The sequence below is a fragment of the Lithobates pipiens genome, unplaced genomic scaffold, assembly GCF_037356315.1.
Source record: "Lithobates pipiens isolate NorthernLeopardFrog02 unplaced genomic scaffold, aLitPip1_a1.2 Scaffold_16, whole genome shotgun sequence".
Classification (NCBI taxonomy): domain Eukaryota; kingdom Metazoa; phylum Chordata; class Amphibia; order Anura; family Ranidae; genus Lithobates; species Lithobates pipiens.
This window is the reverse complement of record NW_027507748.1, coordinates 537,063,185-537,086,659: the sequence shown is the minus strand read 5'-3', so window position 1 is coordinate 537,086,659 and position 23,475 is coordinate 537,063,185.

Sequence of the window (23,475 nt, the reverse complement as noted above, 5' to 3'; positions counted from 1 at the left end):
GGCAATCAGGGGGCTTTATGCGGTAGTATATGGGGGTCCCTGGCGCTATAAAAAGCTGCGGCGAACCTAAATACCTACCTGCCTAACTAGCGTCACCTGTGACACTAATACAGCGATCAGAAAAACGATCGCTTATTAGGCTGGGTTCACACTGGAGCGATGCGGGAACGCCACGAATCCGCGGCGGGTTCCCGCATCGCATGCCTCCCGGCGGCAGTTCACACTGCCCTATGCGAACTGCTGGGAGTGTCAGTGAAATGTTAATGACACCCCCAGATCAGTTCGCATATCGCAGTGCGATCTGCAGACTCGGATCGCATGGTGTGAACACCCATGCGATTCGATTCTGCTGCGGACCAAAAAAAGGGTCCCGTGCGAATTTGCGGCGGGTGCGGCGCGAATTCAGCCATACTATCTGTATGGCTGAACTCGAATCGCACAGAGATCGGATGTGATTTGCACTGCAGTGCGGTGCGAATCACATCCGTTCTCATAAACCGCTGCAATGTGAACCCAGCCTTAGTGACACTGGCGACGGGGGGTGATCACGGGGTTAAACCTTTATTGGGGGGGGTTAGGGGGGTACCCTAGAGCTAAAGGGGGCTAACACTAACTGCCCTAACAGTTATTACAGTCACAAATGACACCAATGCAAAAAAATAAAATAAAAAATAAATGCTATTGGTGTCACTGTGACTGGGGGGGCAGGGGTGATTGGGGGGGGTGATCGGGGGGTGAAGGGGGGGTGTGAGTGTGCCTGGAATGTTCTACTGTGAAGTGTCGTGTTGGTGCAACTCACCGATCCTCTCTCCTCGGTGCCGGAACGAAAAATACCGACACGGAGGAGAGATTACATCACTTCCTCTCCTGTGTTTACATTACAGGAGAGGAAGTGATGTCACGCCTCACTTCCATTCGTCAGGAGCGATCGAGAGGGGGTGGCCATGAATGAATGGCCGCCCCCTCATCCCGGATCGCTTCTGAACGAAAACCGACCGCCGCTGGCACCGGGGGGGGGGGCCATTGGGCCCCCCACCCGCGGGAAGGCAGGGACGTACATGTACGCCCATATGCCTGCCCGTGCTATTCTGTCGACGTACATCGTCGTGCGACGGTCGGCAAGTGGTTAATAAATGTTTTTTTAAACTGTAATGTACAAAATAAGATGTGACTGTCGGGCTCTTGTTTTCAAATGAGCAAATACACTTACAGCAACACCTGGTATACAACAGAATACAACTGGGGTAGAATGAAAATAGTCAGAATTTTAATATTTACATTGCTGGCAGGTACAGGGAAAAATCTGCCTCAATGCTTAGAACTAGGCAAGTGTACTGATAGTATAGCCTAGTTTTAGACATAATGCCACTGATACTCTTAAATCTTTATGAAGCTTAATTTTGGTAAATACCTGACTCAACTGGCTTATGCTAGCCATTAAAGTAAGATTTGGGTCTGATTTGTGCAAAATGAGGGCAGAAAATGTGATCATGCTTTACTCATCTTCAGTAGAGATTAGGTTCAGATTCACTGCTGCCATTGATTTGTAGCAAACCCTGGAGTTTGTGAAGTTTGTGAAATATGAATAAAAAGTTTGCAGTTTCAAGCAGAGTCCTGTAAATCGAATTACAAAATTTACCCCAAATAGACTTCTGTAGGGTTGGATGCAAAGTTCTCAAACTTTTGAAAGATTTGCAAAACTGTTCATAAAACAAACCCATGCAGGATTTCTCATCCCTAAGCTCCAGTAGAAATGGGTTTTGGCCATTAAAGTCATTAGAGCAGTGGTCATCAACCCTGTCCTCAGGGCCCACTAACAGGCCAAGTTTTATGTAGTACCTTGGGGAGATGCAGACTAGAATACTGCAATCACTGAACAGTAAATGATATCACCTGTGATATATTTCAGTTATCTTGCAAACCTGGCCTGTTAGTGGGTCCAGAGGACAGGAGTTGCTGACCACTGCATTAGAGAGCAGTGCTTTGCTAACATACTAACTTCCCTCTTCTATAGATGAACTTTCCAAGCCAAGAGCCATAATAGTGTGGATCACAGCAGGGTGCTCATAAGCAAGACTTTAATTAATGTTTATGTTTTATTCAAGAAGAATTATGTACAGCAAAACATGCTCCCGGGGCTGCCACAAAATACTCCTAATAAATATTTGATGGATTATTACATCCATAATTATCACACATGAGAAATGTGCAACGGGACACTCAGAGAGCACAAACTGGGCTGCTTTTGGTGAGCAGATGTTGAAAGGGGAAATCTTTCCCAAGTATGTGACCCCTGTAAAGACACTAAGACCTAAGGCATGATTAAAGCTCAAATGAAGAAGATCATACAGCTTTTTAGCATCTGAACAGCCAGAACAATGATGCATGTTTATTTAGTAATCCTCAGTAATTTACTATAAAGCAACTATTTATTTCTTGTAGTCATGTCTTATGTTATCAACACTGCCATGGTTATTTGCAGCGTTTATTTGTGTACTGTATGTTCTTTATTTATATATTATACTTTTACCTAAAAATGTTTTTTTTTAAAATAAATTCCTAATTTTTGAAAAGCAGCAAGCGTAGATAACAGCACACTTTGCAAAATCTTTACAAACGTGTAACAACAGTGGAATTTCTCCTGAATAATTGGAGCAGACTGAGAGAATATAAGATCAAGCTTGGTTACCTCACATGAATGCTGTAGGACAGACCACAAAAGTGAAGTACATTATCAGGAGGTCTGTACTCCACATGTCACAAAAAAGGTAAGCATTGCTCCTTTGACACTTTGGTTGGTGAAAAGGGTATAGAGCTGGTAGATTGAGGGGGTGGAGCATAGGAACAATAGGCAGAGTAGAAAAATATGTAAATTGTTTTTATATTTTTTTAGTCGGGCACATTTGAAATACTGCAAATGACCATTTCATGTTTAACACCTTCACTATACAGGTGGCACACAAAGGTCTGTTTCCACCACCATTACTACTATGCTGTTAATAAACTGTGAAAAAGAGGGTAGTCAAAAGGTTAGGCACTAGTGTTGAACTTTCCTATAGAAGGCCAAGTATGCTCTGCAAACTAAGGGAGTTATTTACGAAAGGCAAATCCACTTTTCACTGCAAGTGCACTTTAAAGTGCAGTCACTCTAAATCTAAGGGGTAGATCTATTATGAGTGGAAGCTCTGATGATTTTTATCATCCAATCATGTGCAATCTAAAATGCTGTTTTTTATTTTCCTTGCATATCCCCCTCAGATCTACAACAACTTTACTTCCAAGTGCACTTTCAGTGCAAAGTGGATTTTCCTTTAGTAAATAACACCCTAAGTGTCATTGTATTAAATATGTGTAATATAAACATTTTATTCAAATTGAGAACATTTAATAAAACATATAAACAATCAAAAAAATAATTAAAGACATTTTGGACTTCTTTAATAACACTTTCTAACTTAGAATTACATGCAGAAGTAGATTGTTCACAAATAATAAGTTGAATTATCCACACATTGCAAACTGACTAGCTTTTTACAATGTGGACTTTATAAAAATAAGCACATTCACAAGACATAACTAAGCAATAATGACTGTAGTCTAGTGATTAATAAAAAATAAAAAATGAAAAAAAAATTGGCAATACCATTGATCAGCTTAAAAGTTCAATGGAAAATATGTTAGACTTTATAGTTAAAAAGCCAATTATGTCACATTTCACCATTCATGCGCAGGATGTTGGTAAACATTTATTTTTTTCATGACTGTCCTTCAACAATCATATCATCATTAATACTTAATAGCCAGAAAATATATGTTTTAATTTGAGGGGTTTGAGAAGTTTATTAGAGGGAAACGTTTTGATCTGATTTCATCAAGTGCTAATCTGACCATTAGCTGTAGTGATCATTCATATTTGACAAATTCAGTCACTTTAGGAAACACAAGTGTGATGGGTTTGAATGGATTTTCGTGATTGGCATGAATGGATTTATTTTTTAAGCTAATTTAGCCATTTTATGCACTGTATTATATACTACAGTAAACACAGTTTTGGAGTAAAGTATATTTGATATCATTAGGCACATGATTGAGGTGTTAGTATAATATTCTTGACAGTGAGTATAATTCTTATTGCTTAATTATGTAGTTTGTGGTTTTACATTATGGAAGCTTTTTGTTTCTTTGCATTCTTTTTTTCTATTGAGAAAGATCCCAGGTGGAGGTATGGTGGAGTGAAACAATGGGGTTGATTTACTAAAGCTGGAGAGTGCAAAGTCTGATGCAGCTGTGCATAGTAAACAATCAGCTTCTGTGTTGGTATGGCTATTAATCACTTTAAGAATAATATAGACTTAGATTTTTAAGAGAATATGTTTACAGAGGCTCTTCTCCTCTATTGATATGTAAATAAACCAGTTGGATAGGTTTTGGAGCTGCAACAGGAAGCTAGTATACAGGAAGTTGGCGAGAGGGGCTTTTTTTTGTTTTGTTTTTAAAACATGTGGTCAGAGGACAGTAGTGTTTTGGAAGGACGAAGAGGAAGACATGGATGCCAGGAGCTTAAGAACTTTGCAGACATTTTGAGTTGGACTCTGAGCAAGAAACTGTGAAGGACATTACAGGCATACCCCACTTTTAAGTACACAATGGGGTTTGCTTACTAAAACTGGAAAGTGTGAAATCAAGCTCACTTCTGCATAGAAACCAATGAACTTCCAACCTCAGCTTGTTCAATTAAGATTTGGTAATAAAACCTGGAAGCTGATTGGTTTCTATGCAGAAGTGAGCCTGATTTTGCACTTTCCAGCTTTAGTAAATAAACCCCATTGTGTACTTAAAAGTGGGGTATGTCTCTACATCTTAAACCCCAAGTTGAGTAACGGTTTAGTTTACTTATTGCTTATATTTGTAGCATATTTTTTGTAAGTTATGAGTTGTATTGTGTATTTTACAGTTGTATGTGCAGCTTTCCTGTTTAGTAAAGCATTGATACACTACAGAAGTCTAAGCTTCCTTGATTTTACCACAAGAAGCTTAAGAGATATACGCAAAACATAACAGGTTCTAAATTCAGCTTGTTCAATTAAGTTTTGATAATAAAAACCTGGAAGTTGATTGGTTTCTATGCAGAGCTGCATCAGATTTTGCACTCTCCAGTTTTAGTAAATCTACCCCTTTGTTCCATATGGTGTAGATTGGTGATATCTAGTGACCATTAATTATAGTGGCCCACAGCATTAGGTGAGTCTTTCCATTTCAGAGAAAGAGCTCAGCTGATGCACAAATGTTAATTTTGGGATACTTTTTGGGAGGAGGAAACCTGTAATTAATAAGCACTGAGGACATCATTGGACACTGATAACTATAGTTATTTAATTGTTGGGAATATAATTTATAGAATTGTATTGCTTATTGTTATTTTTGGTGTTATTCAGTCAGTATTATTGTATGAGCGCAGTGCATTTTAGGATCATAGCATCACTGGGTGGATTTTATTTCCCTAAGATAGTGTGTGGGATAGGAGTGCAGACTGTGCTGCATGTTTAGGTACTGATGTTGGAAAAAAAGACCTGCCAATTGCAATCTACATTTCAGTTTATCTCAAAGGCATTCCAGAATGGTTGAGGTCATGATTCTATGCCAACACCAAATGAATTAAACCATATCTTTGTAGTCCTGTGAACATGGCACAGTTATGGAACAGAAAAAGGACCTTCCGTAAACTGTTTCCAAAAGACGGGAAGTAAATAAAATTGTCAAAAATGTATTTGTATGCTGTAGCATTAGCAGTATCCTTCACTGGAAACACCTGAAGAGATTTGGAGAGATGCCTATATATTACTGGTCATATGATAGTTGTGATGGTCAGTTGTCCACAAACTTTTGGCCATACAGTGTATAAACCCGACAGAGCTTCTAACTCTTTCCCACTGTTTTTGAAAAAAATATGTTTTGCCTACAGTTCCACTTTAATCATTTATACCTTTAAGCCAATTAATGTGTTTACTTTAGTACAATCTGGGACATAACCACTTCACTAATGTCTTAACTTTGGTCAATAGTTGCATTCATTATCAGAACAAGATATTTTGTGGATATCTTATGGTAATCACAATGGGGTTGATTTACTAAATCCCATACATAGGAATTGGTGATTCTAAGCTAAATTGATCACAGTTCTGCCATGCTGTACCAGGAGAAATCTCCACAGAAAGCCACAAACAACTGCAAAGGTAATGAGCAGTTTCCAAATGCTGATATGGTCACGATGTTAAATCTTCAATCATGGCAAAAAACATCAAAAAGCCATCCGCAAAATAAAGCCCCATACACACTATAATTTTTTCTGCTGAGTTTTTCCTTCAGATTTACCAAAACCATGTAGTGCAAGGGCCTGCCTGATTGCATACAAATTGAAACTCCTAAGGTTTGACCTCATATTATATGGTTTTGGTAAAGCTGAAGGAAAAACTCAGCAGAAAAACTGATAGTGTGTATGGGGCAAAAGGCTCCCTTCCTGGTGTCACAATAACAGCAACATTCCCTATTGCTAATAGCAATCTCCATATGAGGATCCACATTTGGAGATTGCTCTCCATAGGGAATGTTGCTGTTATTGTGACACCAGGAAGGGAGCCTTTTTTGCGGTGGGAGTGGGACAGCTTTTCTTGGGCTGGTTTCAGATCTACATGATTGAAACAGACAATTGACCCATTCTGCAGTGCCCTCATGGGAACATGCAACACCTCTTTTGAGGTTTCCCAGAACTACTACTTACTGAATCAACTCTATTGCATCGACTTCTCTGTCAACAAAAACCCCTGAAGAAGTTACAATGCAAAATGCATTGGACTGTCTCTTTTCTCATACTTTGGTCTTGAGTGTTTATCATAGTTCATGATTACACAGTTTTGTGTTTATTTAGGAATTTGCTCACCTTGTTGTAGGGGCTGTTTACAGGTGTATACAGAGTTTGCAGTTTCATATTTTTGTTACATGATATAAGACATTTTTATGTATTTAATACAATTTTGTTATTTTTCTATATCACTATGTCATTTATTATTCCATTAGGAGGTTTCAGCATCTAAAAGTCCCATTTTTCCATTTATTTTTATTCTATTTATTCTGGGATATGGTGCTGTATTTCGGCTTATATAGGCTATTCTAACCTCAGAGCTTTACCCCATTCACTAAGCTACAGGAAAATTCCTTTGCAACGTAAAAATCCCCTTGCAAACTGAACAGCCTATTTAGCGTTTAGTACATCAACATATAGCTCTACAAGACAAGGAGCCACCTGATTTGCTTACATTTTATTATGATCTAATATGTAATTTCCTAGGCAAAATAGCCAGAAATCTTAACAATGTAATTCTGAGAAGGTTTGATAATAGCCTTATTACAAAAAGGAGTTGGCTGTTACTAGTAAATTTACATAATGAGTAAACATGAAATGAGTCCAATAGAAAGTGAGCTTCATTCCATTCATCAGCTGTTGGGACATAGTAGTTGTGGCTAATTTTATTCATTGGTCCCTTACCAAAATGTAATGATATTGCAGAATGGAAGAAAGGCATATTCAATGTGAGTAGATGGGTATGCTGAAAAAAGAGGTAATGCAAGATTAAGGCAAGGAAGAGAAAACATATATGGCAGAGACGATCACTTGCCCCTATTATAATTGGAGGTCATTCATTTACCTGTACCAGAAAATTACAGCTAATAGGTTACTATGGACCAGATACTGAATATCTTTTAGCTGTATAGATAATCCTCAATTTAATATGTCTTAAAAACAGTAGGGCCATCTGCTACTAGAAAACTTTTAGTTTTTTATATTAGAAGAGAAGTTGTAAGTGAGGTTATTAAGTGCTAAAAATCAGAAGCAAGATTATATATATATATATATATATATATATATATATATATATATATATATATATTAATTTTTATTTTATTTTTAAACAACAAAACTTGCTATAAAACATGAAGACTGTCTATATATATTTTCTGTATTTTTCTGTATTTAAGAACGTCAAAACATTTGTTTTTACTGCTGGGTAAGCTACATCAATTCTAAGTACTGAAAACATGTCTATACAATTTCTCCTAAAATAATGCCATGTCATGAACTTGCTTTTGATATTTCATTTGTAAACTGCCCAGACATCTTGACATACTTTAAATTGTTTAATCCAGCAGTGTCTAATAACTCTAACTAAAATATTTGGAAAAAAGAGGAGGGTGAAAAGATACAACAAGAGCTACTCGAAACCCTGTTGACCCCAAGTCACCCCAAGGGGTCTTAGGACTATTACGGTACCCAATTGAACATTCAGGATGATGATACCTATATCTTTACTATACCCTTTTTGAGGGTAACCTTTTCTAACTAAAATATATCACTTGAAAGGTTATATACACATTTTGATACAGAAATATCTGACATAGGAGAAGTAGATAAATAAAAACTGATAGAAGTTTCTATGACTTAATGGATACATTTACTTTAATTCACCCATATTTATGCTTTTGCTAAAGAAAAAAATATTTCTATCCATGTAATACAGGTGCATGTCAAAAAATTTGAATATCATCAAAAAGTGGATTTATTTCAGTATTTCAATTTAAAAAGTGAAACTCATATATTATATAAATTCATTACACAGAGTGATATATTTCAAGCATTTCTTTCTTTTAATTTTGATGATTATGGCTTACAGCTAGTGAAAAGCTAAATTTCAGTATATGAAAAAATTTGAATATTATATAAGTCCAATAAAAAGGGATATTTAATACAGAAATTGTAGAGGGCTGCACTGACTTTGGACTTGATAAAACACAGTGGAGCAACACCAGCAGATGACATGCTCCCCAAATCTTCACTGACTGTGGAAACTTTGCATTGTTCTATTTATTTACTGTACTACATATATAAATATGTCTTTTGGAAGCTATTGCAGACTGTAAGAATCTACGGTGATGGATCTCCAGCATTTCGCTACCAGACTAGGCCAGTAGCTCTGACACTGTTGATGGTTTAGTCGGGTGATGGCTTGTTCCCCCTACGATGCTGGAGGCTATATACAGTTCATGTTCTGTATATGGTGAGCACTAATGTTGTTATACTTGTTTTTGAGAAATGTTAAAAATACATTTTAATTTTTGTAACTGTGACTATAACAATGTTTCTTTGTAATCTGATTGATTGATAAATCTAGCTGTCTTGAAGAAGCAGAGTTGTGGCTCAGTGAAACACGTCAGTTCACTTCATGCACTAGAACTCTTCAAAATTTTATTGGATCTAATTATTCTCCAATTTTGTATGATGCTTTTTACTGATTTCTATATTAATAAAATAATATTTTAAACTATTTTGTTTCCTTGTGCTTACCTTAGCGACAACATCACATCCTTTAAAGTCCTCTTGCATCTATGAGAGAGAGCTCTTCTCCCATTCTCTTGAATTTACACTGAAAATAAGGATGTGACTTGTTGTCCTTAGAACTGGTGAAATAGTTGTATATGTATGACTCCCCAAATTATCACTGACTGTGTAAACTTCACACTGGACCTCTTGCAACTTGGGTTATGTGCCTCCCCACTCTTCCTCCAGAATCTGGGACCTTGAATTCCAAATGAAATGCAAAATTTACTTTCATCCAAAAAGAGGACTATGGACCACTGAGCAACAGTCCAGGCCTTTTTCTCCTTGGCCCAGGTAGGACGCTTCTGACATTGTCTGTGGTTTAGGAGTGTCTTGACACAAGAAATGCAACAGTTGTAGCCGATGTCCTGGATACATCTGTGTGTGGTGGCTCTTGAATCACTGACACCAGCCGTAGTCCATTCCTTCTGAGTCTCCCCCAAATTCTTGAATGACCTTTGCTTTACAATCCTATTAAGGCTGCGGTTATCCATGTGGCTTGTGCATCTTTTTCTACCACACTTTTACCACCTTTGACTCAACCTTCCATTAATATGCTTGGATACAACTCTCTGTGAACAGCCAGCTTCTTTAGCAATGACCTTTTGTGACTTGTCCTCCTTGTGCAGGGTATAAATGACTGTTTTCTGGACAACTGTCAAGTCAGCAGTCTTCCCCTTGATTATGTAACCTACTGAACCAGACTGAGAGTCCATTTAAAGGCACAGGAAACCTTTATAGGTGTTTTGAGTTAATTAGCTGATTAGAGTGGGGCACCATGAGTCCACAATATTGAACTTTTTCACAATATTCAAATTTTCTGAGATGCTGAATTCTGGGCCATAATCATCAAAATTGAAAGAAAGAAATACTGGAAATATATCACTCTGTGTGTAATGGATCTATATAATATATGCGTTTAACTTTTTTTCAATTGAATTACTAAGAAATGTACTTTTTGATTATATTCAAATTTTTGATATGCACCTGTATGTATCTCATTTTATCAGTAAAAGAGCCTAGCTGAGCCGCATTGATTTTGCACACAGTTATAAACAGTCATAAAGTCAATTACAATCACAATGTATGTGTCCATGCATCCTGGTATTGATTAAGAGAAAGTGGACCAAACACAAGTTCTGTTTAATCCACTTAAGTCTAAGGCCGCGTACACACGGGCGGACTGTATGGCCTACTTAGTCCGTCATACAATCCGACGGACAGTCCGTCATACTTTTGAATGAACGGACTTGACCACACACGGATGCACAAACAGTCCGTCGAAAGCTTGCGCGATGACGTGTACAGCACGTACGACGGGACTAGAAATAGGAAGTCCAATACACAGCAATGCACCCTTCCGCCGTGTAAATCCTTTCTGAGCATGCGCCATTCTTAGTCCGTCGAACTAGCCTACTCACGAGCGGATTGTCCGCTGAAACCAAAGTATGACGGACAGAATTTAGAAAAATCCGAAATACTTAGTACGCCAGACTGCACGCTGAAAAAGTCAGCTGAAGCCCACACACGAGCGGACTGTCCGCTGAAATGTGTTTCGACGGACTAAGTAGGCCATACAGTCCGCCCGTGTGTACGCGGCCTAAGTTTGTTTCAGGCAAGTTGCATTATAACTATATTATTTTCAGTGAAACACCAATTATCTATCCCTGGTGCCTAGTACAAAGTATGCTGTCAGTCCATGAAGGAAAATAGTTATAAAGTAACATATATTGCACAATATTATTCTCCCTACCTATAAGGTACAATTGTTGTGTCTAAATATTCAATGGACTTGATTTACTAAAGGCAAATATACTTCACCCTCTGCAAGTGCAGTTGCTCTCATCTTCCCCAGAGCTCAGTAAATGTGGTAAAGCTCTGCTGATTTCATCATCCAATCGTTTGCAAGCAAAATTCCTTTTTTTTTACTTTTCCTTTTACCTGATTGAGTATTCTTTACACTGTGAAGCTCTACCACATTTACATTTACTAAGCAAAGTGAGTTCAACTGCACAGTCTATTTCTCTTCAGGAAATCCACCCCATTGGGGTGGATTTACTAAAGCTTGAGATTGCAAAATCTGGCGTAGTTCTACATATAAACCATTCAGCTTCCAGGTTTTTTTTTTTTGTCAAAGCTTAATTGAACAAGCTAAAGTTAGAAGTTGATTGGCTACAATGCACAACTGCACCAGATTTTGCACTCACCAGTTTTAGTAAATCAACCCCATTGTTTCACGCCACCATACCTCCACCTGGGATCTCTCTCAATAGAAAAAAATAACATACTGTACATGTAATAAAAAGTAAAACATTGCAACTGGACTCCCAAAAAACTTAGCCTTTCAACTTGTAGTATAGATCAATAAAACAATAAATGTCAAAAAATGCATTATAAACAAAAAGAAAAAAACTCCTCTGCATAAAATTATTAAAAATATGCAAACAATACAATACCCTTTTTTTTTACTTAATTTTTATTTATTTTTTTACTTTTGTGAAATAGAGTCCATCACTTGTGTTTCCTTCTGAGTATATTCTTCTCTACTTCTATTAACGTCTACCGCCACCACTTTAGCTTTATATTGCACAAATCATCAGTTAGAGCAGACTTCTGCAGAAATAATACCAGAAAAGTCTCAACAAGCAAATTATTGATTTCTCCTTTTCTCAGTGGATCCATAACACAGCTTTCTTCCTCCCCACAAATGACTTTTACTCCCAATTTATGTACCGGTAGTCCCTATGCCTCTAACTGTCGTAGTACCTGCTCAGACAGGGCCATCCATTTGAAGCAAATAAGTGGTAGCCTTTTACTTCTAGGTAGCCTTCTACTTCTACCATGATCCTTCCTTGTTTGTAAGCATTACTCATTTCTAACAATCAATTCCATCTGGTTAGGGATTTAGAAAAATATAAAGCTAAAGTGGTTGTGGTAATCTTAGATGGAAGTAGAGAATAGTATATCCTCTGGTGGAATTTATTACAGAACTTTTAAAACATCTGGGACATTGAGTTATTTAATTACAGATACCTGTTTAAACTGCCTTCCTTCCTTACTATAATCAGTATTTTAATTTAATACGATAACGTGTAATCTGCAATACTTTTTTTAATGTTTGCGTCAGTGAAGGTAAACAGCTTTTTATACCTTAGGGTTCTGCACCGCCATATGTTATGTTTTATTCTTGATATTTGCTTAAAAATGCTTCTCCTACACTAGTGTCCTGTGCTGGCATAGCTGAGTAACAGCCAAACTCCTGATCACAAGTGTCCTTACATGGACCTTTAATGCAGAATAAGAGAGGGGGTTAAGCCTAGTAAACACTATCAGTTTTTTTTTTTTTTGTTCAACCCAGCGGATTGAACAAAAAAAAACTGTCAGCTCAGGTCGCTGTACTAACAATCCGATGTTAGTACAGCAATTTTCCCTGCTGAGCTATTGTGTTCTGACAGGGGGGTGGCCCTCTTGCCAAAACACAGTTTTACACACAGTTAATATTTATATTTCATTGATTTATGAAAGTTATTTTCAACTTACTGTAAGCGCAAATCAGTGTTGTTTCAGGGAACTAATTTGTTCTAGGTTGTATAGCTATTTATTAAAGTTACTCACTCTGTTGGCTTTTAAATATTTTGTGCATTTTGGTGTGGTTGTTTAATTTTTTTCACAGCCCGAGTGAGTGTTTCATTGAAAGTATAATGGTTTAGGATGTGCCTTTATAAAAACTTTAAAAGCACTTCCTTTGAACCCAGCTCATCTTAGGCCCACCCCCAAGCTGGTATTGGACAGTGAAAGGAGAAGCAGCACAGTGATAAGCTCATGTCCCTGGTTATATACATGTTCTTCCTATCAACACATTTCTTGTCAACACATGAACTAATTGGGACCTCACACTGCTTTCCTCCCACACTCCATCCCTATGTATAGGGGCTGCTCTAGACCCCTGCTATCAATCTATCCAATCAACAGCTGAGAAACCCCTAGCCGAGAGACGGCACGTCCCTGTGGGACAAGTTCGAGGGTTCAAGTGAGTAGTAAAATGGGGGGGCTGTGACCGGTGTTTTTTCACCTTAATGCATAGGATGCATTAACTGCTTGCCGAACAGCTATACGTCAGCTCACGGGATCGGGATAGCAGGCACAGCGGGGGTGCTGATGCTTGTGGCCAGCGGTAATCGAGATTGCGAGCATGAGGGACAGAACACGGAACTGTGTGTGTGTGTAAACACACAAATCTGTGTTTTGTTCTGAGAGCAGTGACAGATCCTGTTTTCCTATTAGCTAGGAACCACGATCCATCATTTCCTCTAGTCAGTCCCCTCCCCCTTCAGTTAGAATAACCTCCCGGGGAAACACAATTAACCCCTTGCTCGCCCCCTAGTATTAACCCCTTCACTGCCGGTGACATTTTTATACACTGTTTTCTGTATAAATGCCAATGGTCCCAAAAAAGTGTCAAAATTGTCTGATGTGTCCGTCATAATGTTGCAGTCACAATAAAAATTGCCACCATTATTAGTAAAAAAAAATAATAATAAAAATGCTATAAATCTATCCAATATTTTGTAGATGCTATAACATTTGCACAAACCAAACAATATACGCTTATTGCAATTTTTTTTATCAAAAACATGTAGAAGAATACATATCGCCCTAAACTGAGAAAAAAATTAGCTTTTTAAAAAAAAAAACGGGATATTTATTATAGCAAAAAGTACAAATTATTGTGTTTTTTTCAAAATTGACACTCTTTTTTTGTTTATAGAGCAAAAAATAAAAACCTCAGAGGAGATCAAATACCACCAAAAGAAAACTCTATTTGTGGGAAAAAAATATGTCAATTTTGTTTGGGTACTGTGTTGCACGACCGTGCAATTGTCAGTTAAAGTGACGCAGTGCCGAATCGCAAAAAATGGCCCAGTCATTCAGCAGCCAAATCTTCCAGGGCTGAAGTAGTTAAGGTGGAAAAAACACTTACCTTTACAACTCCTTTAATGTACATTAGATAGCCATTAAAAGGATAGAGTCACATCCCTTTTTGCAGTGTGTTAGGGCACATGCATTAATGTGCATTGTGGTAAGTCAGTCCTTTCTTTTTAAATATCGATGCAGAAAAAAAGATCCAATATGCACTGAGATTTTGATGTGAGTTCATACAAAGTAGTGGGAGGACAAAAACATTTGGAGAGCTCACTGGCTCAGATTAGGCTGCTCACAACAGACAGGGCTACTCTCAAGTGCATACCAAGCAGGTTTCCAGAAAAAAATACATGCACCAATAGGAGTGCCAGACCAAAGGATAAAAGCGTGCAAATTAATTAATTGGTTTAAACTAAAACAACAGCCAAAGTTTTTCAGAGCTTGCTTCCCCTTCATCAGCACTTCAGCTAAAATAAGGACCTTGAATAGACTCAACATGTAGTGAAGCTAATTGCTGGAGCGTGACTTCCAGTACACCACGGAGATCACATCCCGGAAGTCACGCGTGCGTGTCACGAGCAGCTGGAACACAAGGAAGTAGGATCGGATAGTTGGTGCGCATGGACGCTCCCTTCTACTACCGGCTGATTGGTGATTTTTGCACAGGCACTTTATCATTGCTTGAGTTTTTAAGATTTTGTGTACGTATATATTGTAAGGGGTTATTTGAGGGTTTTTCAATAAACTTATCAACAGTATTACACTACGTGGCCGATTTGCTTTTTCTATATGGGACCTTGCATGATACGGTTCTAAATCTGGTTGGAGTCCGTTTTGAGCAGTGGAGATTATGTGATATGATTCAAGGCACATTATCCTTTCTTATGTGGTGAGTGCATCTCCAAAGGGGAGATCGTCACACGTGATTGATTGTCTGGTGGAAGGTGTTTCTTCACGTTCAACAATTAATATATGAGAACACCGACTCACACTGCAACATTTATGAATGTTATATTTGAGTACAGGACAACAAGCGCTGCTGCAATATTATATGGGACTCTGCACTTAGAGTGTTTTTAATATTGTTTTATTCATGTGTATCAGCAGCTGCTGATATGCGATTTTATAATTGAGTTTGTAATTTCATAGCTTTGATACTACATATTGAACCTCATTAGATACATTCAGGGCGCTGAGCGGTGCTTTTTTCTTAGGCGGTCCTTATAAAGCATTTGTATATACTTTAAACCAGTAAAATAATTTGAACTCTTTTATCCTTTGGTCTGGCACTCATTGATGTACGTATATTTTCTGGCATTCTTTTTAAATAGGCTGCCAACACACCATAGCCGAGGCTTTAACAGACCTGAAGCATTTCTTCAATGCGGGCATAACAACACTTTGACTAGATGTGTCGGGTGCCATTTAAAATGGGTAGTATGGAAATGCACCACACGATCGGAAATTCGGCCAGCAAAAGACAGATGAGAGCTTTTGGTCGGAAAATGCGACCGTGTGTATGCTCCATTGGACTTTTGCTGGCCGAATTCCCACCAGCAAAAGATTGAGAGCAGGTTCTCAATTTTTTGGTCGGAAAAGTTCGATTGGAAATTCTGATCGTCTGTAACAATTCCGATGCGTAAAATTCCTACATATGCTTGGAAACAATTCGAAGCATTGAACTTAATTTTCTCAGCTTGTCGTAATGTTGTGCGTCACTACGTTTTTGACGGTCAAAAGTTCAGCGAACTTTTGTGTGACCGTGTATACACAAGCCAAGCTTGAGCGGAACTCTGTCGGAAAAACCATCCAAGATTTATCCGATGGAAAATTCCGATCGCCTATACGTGGCATTAGTTACCACAATGCATTCGTGTAAATGGGCCCTCAGCCTGAAGAGGATGATCAAACAGCACCATCGACAATGAAATAACAACTGCAAGTCAGTAGACTTGAAAATCACTAGAGATGTACTCATTATCATGTGGAAATGTCAGCAGCATTATAGTTAGGCCACACTTCAGAGCCAGAAAAATGTTTCATAATAATTTACATTCCTGCCTAATTGGCTATTTATAGCAAGAACCGCTGTCGTCCACATTTATTTTTATTGAAAAGCAAAATTATAAACCACTTGAAATATTAATATGAAAATTGAACTAAGTGAAAAATGTATTTGTAGTTAATGTCTCATGAGATATTCTTTTATTCAAGTAACAGGAACTCCCAGAGCTCCTGCCTCTGGGATCTGCAGTGTTGGTATTCAGATTACACTGTAAGCTATTTATGTGTTTTTCTCTAATGTATTTATATATTTCCTCCTCTTCATTTACATTCTCTACCAGCAGAGCGGGTTTTATGGTGTCCTATTTAAATACTATATACTTCAAAGTAATCTTAAAGTGTAGACCATGTCTTAGATCTCGAAACCAATCCCTGCTGGAAAGATTTTTTTTTCCCTTTGAGAGTTGTTAGCTACAATAATTATATTATTGCTACTTGATCTACCTGTAATTATGCTTTATGTGGCACATGGTATAATAGATTGTGACGGCACATTTTGTAACCAGACATAAATGTTATTTTTTATTTGGATAACCCACAAGCAAACATGACTGGAACCAGTATAATAATATAATGATTCTGGAACATTTGTCAAAATAAAGCAGCAAGTTGTATCTAAATGTCACAAGCTACAATTAATTCTGACAACATAATTAGCACTCTACATTCTGTAACACATTTTGATTTCACGGTTTTCCTGCAAGGAAATCACCAAAGTGGAAAATAACAATTAGAAAACAAGAGCAAGTGTTGCATGTTGGGTATGAAGGGCGTATGAGTGATTCCAGTGCTGTTTACAATGATCTTGTGAAGAATGAAATATAAGAGATGCACGTGCTAACTTCTTCATAATGTAAAACATAAATGATAAATGTCTTCAATGTCAAGTGATTCTAAAGTCAGAAGTTTTTTTTTACCTTAATGCATTGGATGCATTAAAAAAAACCTTATGTGTGCACCCCCCCTCCACCCCCTTATACTTATCTGAGCCAGATGTCAATCCAGCAAGGGTCACCATAGCAGTATTGCTGGTCTCTCTCTCCTCATCAGGGGCGGACTGACCATTCGGCCACTCGGGCAATGCCCGAGGTTCCCCCATGCCAATAGGGGGCCCCATCAGGGTTGCCAGCCTCAGTAAAACCAGGGACAGTGGGTAAAAAATCTGTGTTTTTTGTTACATCCTTCTCTGAAATGTCTCTTGGCTCAGACACAGCAGTGGAGCCATTGGCTCCTGCTCCTGTCAATCACAACCAGTGAGCAGTAGGCAGAGAGCAGGGGGCGGGGCCAAGACATACTGTGTGTGTGTCAATGTCACGGTCGTTCCACTACTCCGATCGTACCAAGGAGACTTACCCGCAGGTTTCCTGTACAAGGGGATCGTCGGTGCCCTCGGACGCGGGTTGGCGCAAACGAACGCACGCGAGTGCATGTAGTCCCCAACAGGCGCACGCGGGTGCGCGTTGACACGAGCGGGCGCACGCGGGTGCGCGACAAGCCGAACGGGCGTACGCGGGTACGCGGGGTCAAGAACGGGAGCACGGTTACCCGCGGGGGTACGCAAACGTACCGTGCGACCGTTCTTGGCGCCCAACAGCCTATTTAAGGGATCAACTCCTGCTCCACAGTGCTGTCCTGTCTACAGCGTTCCTGAGACTTCTGCTACCTGTTCCTGCGTGTGTGTTCCTGATACAGTACCCGGCCTGTTCCTTGACCTTGCCTGTTTGCCGCCTGCCTCCGACCCTTTGCCTGATTGACCACGCTTCTGCCTTCTGCTCTGTACCTCTGCTGCCTGATAGTTGCCGACCCAGCTCGCCTCTGACCACGCCTGCCTGTCTACCTGAAGTCCAGCATTGACTTCTTCTGTGGTTCCTGCCTGTCCACCTGTGCCAGCTGTCCAGCAGTTCCCTTCCGGCGCCCAACGCTGGTTGTGCCTACCGTTCCAGTCTACTACCTGTTCCGGCTGTGCCTGCTATCTGCTATCCGGCCTGGCACTTGTGTCCTCCGGACTCCTGAATCCCTGTCTCCATCTCCAGGGGCTCTCGAGCCGGAGGCTTACGAGGCGCCGCTCCCTGCACATTTGGGCTCTCCAACCAGGTACGTGACAGTACAGGACAGCCATGTCCGAGCCCTCGCAGGGAGCGTCTCCAATGGATGAACTTTGCCATCATCTAGCCGGCCTCACCCAGGCCGTGAAGAACCTGCAAGAAGGCTACGGCCGCTTGGAAGAACGGGTCCAGGCCCTATCTGCCGCAGCCCCAGCTGTCTCTGGGCCTCCAGGCCCACCTTCAGTGGTAATGATGCCGCCAGAACCAAGGGTCCCTACGCCAGACCGTTTCTCCGGCAACCGGAACAAGTTCAGGGCCTTTCGGAACTCCTGCGAGCTCTTTTTCGCTCTTCAACCCCGGACCTTTTCTCTCGAGGCAACAAAAGTGGGGTTCGTCATCTCTCTACTAACCGACGAACCTCAGGCCTGGGCACATCGTCTCCTAGAACGAAAAGACCCCTCTCTGGACTCTTTAAACGCTTTCTTTCAAGCAATGTCATGGCTGTATGAGGACCCCCAGCTTTCTGCTACCGCAGAAGCAGCCTTGCACGTGCTCCAACAAGGTCGCAGGCCAGTAGAGGACTATGTGTCTGAGTTCAGGCGCTGGAGTGCTGACACGGAGTGGAATAACTCAGCCCTCCGCTACCAGTTCCGCATGGGACTCTCGGAAGCATTGAAAGATGAATTGGCTCGCGTGGGAACCCCTGAAACCCTCGAAGCGCTCATCGACCTCTCAGTCCAGATCGATAGGCGTTTAAGAGAGCGTCGTCTGGAGCGTTCCTCTTCCACTTCTCGCCCAGTCTGGATGTTGCCACGGGTTCCTAGTTCCAACCCCCTGGTCCCTCCTGTTCCATCTTCTCCAGATTCATCGGAGCCTATGCAACTGGGTCTACTACGCCCATCTCTGACGCCCGAGGAGCGCCAACGCCGAAGAGCCGGTAACCTTTGCCTCTATTGCGGGGAATCAGGACATTATGTTCGCACTTGCCCCGCCAAGTCGCGTAAGTGCCTTCTCATACCTCCTGCTTCTCCTCCCACTCTGCCTAGTACCAGTACCACCTCTCACCTGGCTGTGCCTCTTCTTTTACAGTTTTCCGGAAAGACTATCAGCGTCAACGCGATTATTGACTCTGGGGCCTGCAGCGGCTTTATGGACTTGTCCTTTGCCTTGAGAAACAACATTCCCCTTCGGCCTAGGGTAAAGGGACTTTCAATCTATTTGGCCGATGGTTCCTCTCTAAAATCCGGACCTGTAACCCAGGAGACGTCCCCTCTTCTTGCCACCATCGCTGGAGCCCACCAGGAGCTCCTGTGTCTGGACATTATCAAGTCTCCACTTTTTCCCATAATCCTTGGCATGCCCTGGTTGAAGGCTCACAACCCTCTGATAAATTGGTTCACTGGAGGAATAGAGTTTCCATCTGCCTATTGTCATCAGTACTGCCTCCCGGTCGTCAATGCGGACCCTTCTTCTCTGCTCTGCTTGGAGACAGACACCGAAATCCGACAGGCCGTGCCCGAAGCTTATCATCAATTTGTGGATGTGTTCAGTAAAAAGGGCGCAGAGACTTTACCTCCCCACAGACTATATGACTGCCCTATTGACTTGCTCCCGGGAGCGGAGATTCCCTTCGGAAGGATCTTTCCCTTATCCGAGACCGAGCTGGGAGCCCTGAAAACCTACCTGGACGATAACTTGAAGAAGGGCTTTATCCGGCCTTCCACTTCCCCGGCAGGTGCGGGGATTTTCTTCGTCCAGAAGAAGGACCACTCCTTACGGCCGTGTGTGGACTACCGGGCACTCAACAAAGTCACAGTTAAAAACCGTTACCCTCTACCGTTAGTGCCCGAATTATTTCAGAGACTGGGGTCGGCCAAAGTATTCTCCAAGTTAGACCTACGGGGTGCTTACAACCTCGTCCGCATTCGTGAAGGCGATGAATGGAAGACCGTCTTTCGTACTCGCTTCGGGCATTACGAATATCTAGTTATGCCCTTTGGACTCTGTAATGCTCCTGCTACGTTTCAACATTTTGTCAATGATGTTTTTAGAGAGTACCTAGACCTGTTTGTTGTTGTATACCTCGATGATATTTTGATCTTCTCTTCCTCTTTAGCCGAACATCGGGAACATGTGAAGATTGTCCTGGCTCGACTCCGCCTCCATGGCCTTTACGCTAAACCGGAAAAGTGCGTTTTCGAACAGCTAAGCATTCAATTCCTTGGGTTGATCATTTCAGTAAATGGAATAGAGATGGATCCCCAGAAGATCTCAGCTATCTTAGACTGGCCCGCTCCCTCGGACAGGAAAGGGGTCCAACGGTTCGTAGGATTCGCTAACTTTTACAGAAAGTTCATCAGAGGATTTTCCTCCATCATCTCCCCCATCACTGAACTGACCAAACAGGGTCAAAGATTTCAGTGGACTCCTAAGGCACAAGAAGCCTTCAAAACCCTAAAAGACCTGTTTGTATCTGCCTCATTCCTGAGACACCCCGACGCTATGCTGCCTTATATCCTGGAGGTGGATGCTTCGGAAGTGGCCGTTGGGGCAGTACTCTCCCAGAGACAGGGACCTAAGTCACTTTTGTACCCGGTGGCCTTCTTCTCCCGCAAACTTTCGGATGCAGAGCGGAACTATGATGTCGGTGACCGAGAATTACTGGCAATCAAGGCAGCGTTGGAGGAGTGGCGCTACCTCCTTGAAGGCGCTTCCCACCCGATCCTGGTCTATACCGATCACAAAAACCTAGAATATCTTAAATCGGCCAAGCGACTGAAACCAAGACAGGCTCGGTGGGCACTTTTCTTTTCTAGATTTGTGTTCCACATCACGTACAGGCCCGGGTCAAAGAATGTGAAGCCCGATGCTCTCTCCCGGATGTACAACGAATCAGTGGAACTCCCTACTCCTGATACCATCCTTCCCCCAGGAAACTTCCTTCCGCTTCAGGAAAATCTCCTTTCCCGAATTAAGCAGGCCTCCAGCGATCCGGCCTTCCCACCTGACGTCTCCTTAACCTCCAAAGACGGTCTTCTCTGGCATCAGGACAGAATCTACGTCCCCCAAGAGATACATACTGCGGTCCTCAGCTCCTGCCACGACCACCCACTGGCCGGTCACTTTGGGGTGTTTAAAACCACAGACTTGCTCCGACGCACGTTTTGGTGGCCTCAGATGAAGAAGCACTGCAGGGAATATGTAGAGGCATGCACCACTTGCATCAGGAACAAAGGTAGTAAATCAAGGGTTTGGGGCTTGCTGAGACCATTGCCCATCCCGGACAGACCATGGAAGATGATATCCATGGACTTCATCGTGGAACTGCCCCCCTCTGAAGATTTCTCCACAATCTTGGTGGTGGTAGACAGGTTTACCAAGATGGCCCACTTTTTACCTATGAAGGGGACCCCATCGGCCACAGAGATGGCCAGGATCTTTATTAAAGAAGTGGTAAGGCTCCACGGCGTTCCTGCTGACATCACCTCTGATAGAGGGGTACAGTTTACGTCCAGGTTTTGGAAAGCTCTCTGTGGGGCCCTGAAAATTGAACTTCGCTTTTCTTCGGCCTATCACCCTCAAACTAACGGCCAGACCGAGAGAACCAATCAAACGCTGGAGCAATATCTGCGTTGCTTCTCTTCCTTCTCCCAGGACGATTGGGCATCCCTCTTGCCATTAGCAGAATTTGCATACAATAATTCCATCCATTCTGCCACCAAACAGTCCCCATTTTTTGCAAACTTTGGATTCCATCCGCTTTTTCTACCCGGTAGTCTTCCCGAATGTTCAGTGTCGGCGGTTCAGGAGGACCTTAATTTTTTCGAGAACAACAACAAGATTCTTCAAGAGACTCTGGCTAAGACTCAGGAACACTATAAAGAGGTCTTTGATAGGAAGAGAAGAGGGGAACTCGACCTCCAGGTCGGGGACAAGGTCTGGTTGTCTACATTGAATTTGAAGTTAGCTTGCCCATCCAGGAAGCTGGGCCCGAAGTTTGTGGGTCCATTCCCCATTTTAAGGAAGTTAAATGATGTGGCCTTTGAGCTGAAACTCCCGGAGTCGTTTCGGATCCACCCGGTCTTTCATGTCTCGTTACTCAGACCTGCGGTTCCGGACCCCTTTGCCGATCGGAGTGCCAACCCCCCAGAACCTGTGATGATTGATGGGGAATTAGAATACGAGGTCGAATCCATTCTGGACTGCAGGAAGAGACGTAACCAAACCCAGTTCCTGGTTAAGTGGAAGGGATATGGTCCTGAGGAAAATTCGTGGGAACCAGAGTCCAACCTGCATGCTAAAAGACTGATCCGTGCCTTCAAGAGGACTCATCCGGATAAGATGACACAGTTAGGCATCCGGAGGTTGCCCCTTGGGGGGGGGCAATGTCACGGTCGTTCCACTACCCCGATCGTACCAAGGAGACTTACCCGCAGGTTTCCTGTACAAGGGGATCGTCGGTGCCCTCGGACGCGGGTTGGCGCAAACGAACGCACGCGAGTGCATGTAGTCCCCAACAGGCGCACGCGGGTGCGCGTTGACACGAGCGGGCGCACGCGGGTGCGCGACAAGCCGAACGGGCGTACGCGGGTACGCGGGGTCAAGAACGGGAGCACGGTTACCCGCGGGGGTACGCAAACGTACCGTGCGACCGTTCTTGGCGCCCAACAGCCTATTTAAGGGATCAGCTCCTGCTCCACAGTGCTGTCCTGTCTACAGCGTTCCTGAGACTTCTGCTACCTGTTCCTGCGTGTGTGTTCCTGATACAGTACCCGGCCTGTTCCTTGACCTTGCCTGTTTGCCGCCTGCCTCCGACCCTTTGCCTGATTGACCACGCTTCTGCCTTCTGCTCTGTACCTCTGCTGCCTGATAGTTGCCGACCCAGCTCGCCTCTGACCACGCCTGCCTGTCTACCTGAAGTCCAGCATTGACTTCTTCTGTGGTTCCTGCCTGTCCACCTGTGCCAGCTGTCCAGCAGTTCCCGTCCGGCGCCCAACGCTGGTTGTGCCTACC